The 7,776-nt window shown below is 37.7% G+C and overlaps 1 non-coding gene across 1 annotated transcript; it reads right to left on the reverse strand.

The window, feature by feature from the left end:
* Positions 1-676: 676 nt before the first annotated feature.
* On the reverse strand, positions 677-797 carry LOC117291983. The gene has a single exon (XR_004519249.1). It is a non-coding gene; the product is annotated as a U5 spliceosomal RNA (small nuclear RNA).
* Positions 798-7,776: the final 6,979 nt, after the last annotated feature.

Here is a 7,776-nt window from a genome sequence, read left to right on the forward strand (position 1 = left end):
AAACTCTTCTATATAAGAACCTTCAAGCAATTGCACAGCTAGCTGTGCAAAAGGTTATGTGTATACATTTTTAATCAATTGCCTTGCTTCAACTTCTGCTGATGAACTTATGCTTTTGCTCGGTGCCTGTGCTTATAAGCAATGGCTAGTTTTTATGAATTCGGCCCATTGCTTATAATACAACTCGGTGGAATGGTAAAACCAATTATTCCCGATTCAAATATAACGTTTATCAAATAGTGCGGTACCCGCTGCTAAAACATCGGATTTGAATTGCCTCTAGCTGTACCGGGCAATCTCGGTGGCTTGGTTGGTAAGATACTGCTTAAGAGTTACAAAAGTCGTGGGTTAGAATCCCACCCGAGTATATTACCTCTTTTTTAAGCAATTCGTTTAACACCGCTCAGAAAATACCTTGGCTTAGCAAAAAATGTTTGCGATACAACCATGGAAGCGGCAGCCAGGGGATCGTCTTCAGGGTAAGTGACACCTTTTTTTCAAATACCATGTAATAAACCACAAGGGAAACCGTGCTATGGCAATGTTTTTTAAAATATGGCTGAACGAAGAACAGTTACTCTGGCGGGATTTTAACCAACGACCTCCGGATAAACGTACCGGCGCTCTACCAACTGAGCTACACAGCCCTATATTGGTGGTCTTTGTTTATTTATTAGCCCAATCTTTCGACTGGGCAGTTAAAAAAAATGGTCAATAGACTCATCGAGTTGTTCCTCTGCACGGAAATCTTTAGTAAAAGGCGAAAGATTTATGCGAATGCAGTGAACCCAGAGTGCAGAATAAGTGTTTCACCATGGTAGTCTTTCTTTACATGTGTAATTAACTTTATGGCGTTAAACGAAAACAGTAAGATCAAATTATTCATAAATGTATATAAATGTTAGCCTCTTGCAGAGGTTGTATTTTTCTCAATAAAAAAAACGTTTAAAGTGGATGTATTAATTAATTAGATTAAACAAAACTGTCAAAGGAATTATTATTAAAGTAGGTTTGAGTATATTAGTCAGAACATTGAATATTCATGAAATGCCGTCAAGTAGTCGGAGCCCGGACTCTAGATGTGCACTCGAGCAATGGCAAGAATATGAGGTTCCAATCCCACCCAAGTAATAACATTGTATTTTTTTAAGAACTCGTAAAATACTGAGTATACAGTGTTTACAAGTCGGTGTAAGAGTTCAACCAAATGATAAATGCTTTATCCCCGATGCACATTTAGCGCAAGTTATCAAAAAGTGCGATAACCGCTGCTAAAATATAGGATTCGAACTGCCTCTAGCTACAAAGCAATCTCGGTGGTCTATAGTTGGTATGACGCTGCTCTAGAATTGCAAAAGTCATGGGTTCGAGTCCCACCTGAGTAAAATGCCTGTGATTTTGTTTCCCCGCCGAACTCGTTAAAGTACTGAGTACACAGTGCTTATAAACCAAATCGATGGAATGGTAAAACCAAATTATAAATTCTTTATTTCCCGATGCAAATATAAAGTTTATCAATTAGTGTGGTACCCGCTGCTAAAACTTTGGATTTGAATTGCCTCTAGCTATAGCTGTACCGGGCAATCTCAGTGGTCTATATGGTGAGACACTGCTGAAGAGTTACAAAGGCCGTGGGTTAGAAACCCACCCGAGAATATTACCTATTGTTTTAAGCACTTTGTTTTAACACACATCGGTGTAACGGTAAACTTTCAAAACAAACAAAACGTAGGCCTACAATGTTTAATTGTAGAAGCCGAATGTTAAGTAATTTTACTACCTTGCAGTAACACTGCTGCGTTACCAAAGACACGCGCACGCAGTGATATGTGTTTACTTTACTCAGCTTTTTCGTTCCATCCGAAAAGTACTAATGCACGCTGGCAGCGTGCAATGGTCATAGATATAGAATTAAAATAACTAGATCGGCCGCGCGTACATACGCGTCGTTGCCTGTTTAGAAACAGTTTTGGTTCGCCATGGACGCGGTAAAATGTCACGTGCTGACGGCAACGCGCAGAATAAAAATAATGGGAGACTTTCTGGGACGATAGAGGGCAGCAGACTTACCGGGTAAATCCATTGTTCTCAGAATTATGCGCATGTTCGGAACTACGTAAACAATGGAAATTTACCCGGTATGTTTGCTGCCACCTAGCGTTGGAAAGTCTCCTATTGACAAAGCCAGGGGTGCGTTCCACTCGCGCAAACGACTCGCAACTGTTCGCGCAAACGTTTTTTTATCGTTTGAACGATTGGTGCGTATACGCGATGTCAATATGGCGGCGCCCTGAAATGAAGATGGCGCGCACCATACGTAGGTTTTTTTTAAACTTCGTTTTTGCTGCAATAGTCCTCTTTTTGACATCATTACATCAACTAATTAACTTTGTTATTCCAAATCTGCATTATCATCCACCAAAAATACAATGTAATTATGTTTGTGACAAAGAAATAATACCGTATGCTTGTCCGCCATTTTAAAAATCACTCGCCAACACCTCCGAAGTATGTTCGCCTAAAGTTGCCAACGTTCGCCAACGGTGGCGGCGAACAACTCGTTCCACTTGAAATTGTTGGCGAACGTGCGCAACTGTTGGCAACGTTTGCGCGAGTGGAACGCACCCCAGTTTCGTGTGACTAACAAGTAGGGTACATATTAAACGATCGTCTTAACATTGACTTAACATGTTTGTGGGTAGCTACAATGCAGTTCAAACTAACCAATTAACTAGTAAAGTTTTTAAATTCAATTAATTCAGTTCCATTCAGACTCACATTTCATTTCCATACTTCTGTGAAAGGGTCGACAAGATGAAGCTATGGAGTTAAGCAATGAAGACCTAAGCAGGATAAATGTAATGATAAGATAAGAGTATGTGACTGTTTTGATAAGTAGAACCTTGTAAAAAAAAAAGACAGAGAGACAAACACAAAAAACACAAAAAGACAGACAGACACGCAAACAAAAGAACAGACGAACATAAGACATGACAGCTGAAACAAGATAGATTTATACAGACGCTTCAACGAACTCATCATTATCGAAAGACGCCCCATGTACTATGAAGTTCTCAATAAAGAATTTTTAACAATAAATAAAAACAAAATATTGATAAAAAAAAGAACACTTAAAAAAATAAAATAAAGATAAACAAAATTAAATAATGGAAACATAATTAAATAAATAAATAAATAAATAAATAAACAAAAAAATAAATAAATGATTGAATAAAATGATCGATGTTGCTATATACTGAGTTCCAAAGTAACCTGTACAATTCAGAGAATTTATCCAAAGCCCATTTAGATGAAATTGTGTCGAACATTGAAGCTTAAGCAATTCCTGAAAGTATCCTTGAAGATTCGGGTAAAAAAATCCCCGAAGAGGAGATAAAACATGCTCTCTTTCAAATGAACGAAAACAAAAGTCTATGTGAAAACGGCCCAACGGTAGAATTTTACCAAATGTTTTGGTATATTCTTTGTAATTACATCTTGGAATAATACAATGACTGTTTCGCTTCGCTGAAGGGGTTTTAAGCAATTCTATGAGGTCCGCTCTGGTCAAACTTAAAAGAAGTTGAGGACCCGTCATAATTTAAACAACTGGCGTCCTAATAGTCTTTTAAATGTTGACTACAATATTTTGTAAAAACTATCACCAATCGTCTGAAACCAGTCATATCCTTTGCAGTTGTATTGCCCTTTGAACAAAACCAACTTAGAACACACGCTTCGTAATATCTGGCCGTGAAGCTTCTCTGTAGTTTTTTCCCCGAAGTCATACGCCCTGACTCGAAGATACTGGCGAGCGATGCTGGTTACCACATACCAGGCTCTCTCCATGTGATGGATCGTGGAGGAAAGAATTAGCTGGATCAAGGGTGTGCTGTGGTGACTAAAACACACCACTCTTAATCATATCTTGGGCTGCTCTTCCTTCCATGGTCTCCATAAGGTTGGCCATAGGTGACGGTGTGGTGGTACCATTATACATACGGAACACTCTCTTCCTGTTTACTCTGTGCAACCAAATGCACATCCTCTTTTTGTCCTTGAGGGGAAATCTGAGATGGAAACAAAAAGCAATAGGGTCTATACGTTAATATGAGCTTTAATGTTGCTTGTTTGTATGTCACACTTGAAAAATAACTCTGCAACTTGGCGCTGGATGTCTGTTTCGAATATGAATTCAAATGATGTCAGTTGCCTCAGCTGATGAATGCACCTTTGGATTTAATCAGAACGCAAGCTATGGTTACTGACTGTCCAGTTAATAGTAGGGCATACGGTTTGCTTCGCCGTTGGTGTTAGTAATCTATCTAAATTTCTTTTCTTTCTTTTGTTCTTGTTTTCTGAAAAGAACCGTTAGTTTAACCTCAATAACGAACTCTGACTCTGGACTCCTGTATCATCGACCACCCTCAACAAGTTAGGCCTAGCATTTATCCCAACTATAGTGCACGCATAAATTTGTATAATGAGTGTACATGTTCATGTTGTACTCACCTATGGTATCTCAGTTTAGGGAGAGATTGGTTCTTTTCTCCTCCCTCGGCTTTTACATGTAGCTGCTGCACAATTATTCACCATTTCATCTACACCATAAGAAATACTCGGTAAACGTTAGGCCTATTCTAAAATGGATGGAAAGAGACTACAGTATCCGGAAATTTAAAGACGTTTGGCTCCTGGTTTTAGTCAAAATGTGTGTTTGGTCGTCGAAAGCATGCTCGTCACATCATTTCAAATGTTGCGCGTTGCCGTCAGCACGTGATTAATGGCAGCGCACAGGCTGAACCAGTGTATTGTACGCGCGGCCGATCTAGTTATTCTATTCTATATCTATGGCAATGGTACTTTTCGGATGGAACGAAAAAGCACGGCGAGTGACTCAGCGTGCAATGACACTTTTATTTGCTTTCACGTGACGGACAATCCTCCAATCAAATGGCAAGGATCTGCTCAGGTGTTATATAATATCAAACATATATAAAATGACAATAAAGGCAATGCATACTATTTCATTTCAGTTCATTTCATTTTATTTGCCAGCAAATAATTATGAAAAATCACATTAAAAAACTGCAAATCAAAGATTTACAAGAACAAGCAAAACAATAGTTTTAAGAATAATACAAACATGTTAAACCACTAAGCAAAGTACTGAGAAACCTGGCTTGACAGCGGGCAGATACATGTACTGTAGGAAACAACCTCCAGTGGAGGTGGCACACAAATCGCATGAGAAAAAAAAAAGACAATAACCCTGGCAGGGAAAGCCATTACCGACAGAAAGTTACTTTCAAAGTGGCTGACCTTTAGGTTCCAGACAATAACAAGACCAAACACACCCTCCCCAGGAGTATTATAGTATTATATTGTTTTACCCATTATCCAGCCAAGCTGGGCAACTCAACATAAAAAGACAAGTAAAGTAAAAAATACCAAATACACAATACAAAAAAACAAAAGATAACATTTAAAAAAAAGTTAAATTTGGACCTGATTTCTTTAAAATGCTTTTTGATTCCTCTACCAAACCCAGGAAGACTAGTCAAAAGTTGGTGTCTTACATATGAGAGTAAATTGTCAAAGTAGACAGGAAACTTGTTAAAAACAGTTAATTTCAAAGCATCGGTTCTAGAATATGTGTAATTAAATTTAAGAGTGTCAGAATTGAAAGCAGTAACAACAATATCCCCCTTCTTTAAAGGAAGAGTACCTCAAAATAATTACAAGCATAAAACCTCACTTGGTAACGAGTAATGGGGAGTTGTGAGAAACATTGTGAGAAACGGCTCCCTCTGAAGTAACGTAGTTTTCGAGAAAGAAGTAATTTTCCACAAATTTGATTTTGAAACTTCAGTAGTCAGAATTAGATTTTGAGGTCTCGAAATCAAGCATATGAAAGCACACAACTTAGTGTGACGGGGTGTTTTTCTTTCAACCAATTGGGCTCAAATTTTCACAGGTTCGTGCATTTGTTGAGATACACTAAGTGAGAAGATTGGTCTTTGACAATTACCAAAGGTGTCCAGTGTCTTGTTCTGATGTTGCTGTTCATTTGATGAGATATATGGTTCAATGTAATTGCCTTGTTTTCATCATAATACAGAAGAGTTTGAAGAGATGCAACAGTGATTTTGAAACATAATGTTTTTTATGAGACCCTGTAAATGTGCTTTTGCGTATATGCAAAGCTGGACCTTTTACTTTTACAAACGTTTCTTGTGTAACAATCCATTTTGTTTGAACTTCACATTTAGGCCTTTATTGATAGTATACAGCAGTAAAACATTGATGAACATTTTTTGAAATTTTGAAATTACAAATGTACACAATTTCAAACTTCTTCTAACGCGCAGGTAAATGCAATTAATGTTCATGATGCATCCACTACATGAAAAGTTCATGTACGACTGAAATCATGCCCAAATTCCATGCCATAAATTCACTGTATAGCCAAATTGTTGTTTTGCTTCAATATCCAGTTTAAGGTTACATTTAGTTAAGTTTAGGAGTTATGATTAAAAAAAACCGTTACACTAAGATTTAATATACAAATATAACATGGTTTGAGGGTGACTTGTTGATATTAGCTCCCCCAGGTATTGGAAGATGACAATTTCAGGGAACTAGTTTGCCAACTTCCAACCGAGGGGAGCTCATTATCGACTAGTCACCTGAAATAAACCATGTTATATTTGTTTTACTATACTTCATACATATTAAGTTACTGGAAAATGACGACTGTGAAATAAAATGCACATGATATGTTTGTTCATGTTTTGAATGTCGTAGAGCGATGTTCGTGCGTGTGTACAACAGTACCAAGATCGTAAAGCGCATGACAAGTAGAATATCGCCCGGGTGACCGGTCGCACATGGTTAATGCGCATGACAAGTAGAATAGTTCCCGGCCTGCCCGGGCGCACTTGGTAATTATCAAAATTAGCACCTGGCACGTGATGGTGAATGGACCAGTATGAACTCAACTCTCGATCATGAATATGTATGAGGTATAGCAGTACAAGGTAACACCCAAATATGTGTCATGAAATCCAAACAATTGTCTTCTGTTTTATGCTTTATTGGTAGCAAAAACTCAATACGAAGTTCAAGAGTTATGAGTTTTCAACTTGAGTTTGTATTAATGAAGTTGACACCTGACAATGTTATCCTGACATGCTGACAACTGTGCAGTCTTCAAATGTAGGTTCACTTGTCTGATGAGCTTCAAGGCTCAAATCACTTTATTATACTGCCAAGAGCATGCACACCTCTGAAAAGTACAACGAACCATTGTCAATTTTTACAGTGTCATTCTTTTATGACTCTGCCTGTCAGCGATCAAATTTAATATACAATTGAAGTTACTAGACATCAGTGCAATACGGAATTAAGAACATTAAGGTTTTCTTCATTTTGTTCAGCCCATTCAACTGGAACCAGTGTGGTAATTATGAGTTTCATTTTTTAAAATATAAATTATCAATCTGCCTGTCACTGACAAAACTTGATATAAGTTTTTTTTTGTATCATACATCATTGCAATAAGGAGTCATGGACATTCCAGGTTTCTCATTGTTTTAACCCACTCATCTGGACACGGTGAGACAGTCATGAGTATGATTTTAAGTGTGACTGGATGAGCAATGTGCATGTCTGCAGTAACGTTGTACGTCAAAGTTATAAGTAGCTATTTTAAACTTCAACATGTACTCTGTAAAATCTAGGGGCCCACATATTTATTTCCTTTAAAAATGAAGC

The sequence above is a fragment of the Asterias rubens genome, chromosome 6 (assembly GCF_902459465.1).
Source record: "Asterias rubens chromosome 6, eAstRub1.3, whole genome shotgun sequence".
NCBI lineage: Eukaryota > Metazoa > Echinodermata > Asteroidea > Forcipulatida > Asteriidae > Asterias > Asterias rubens.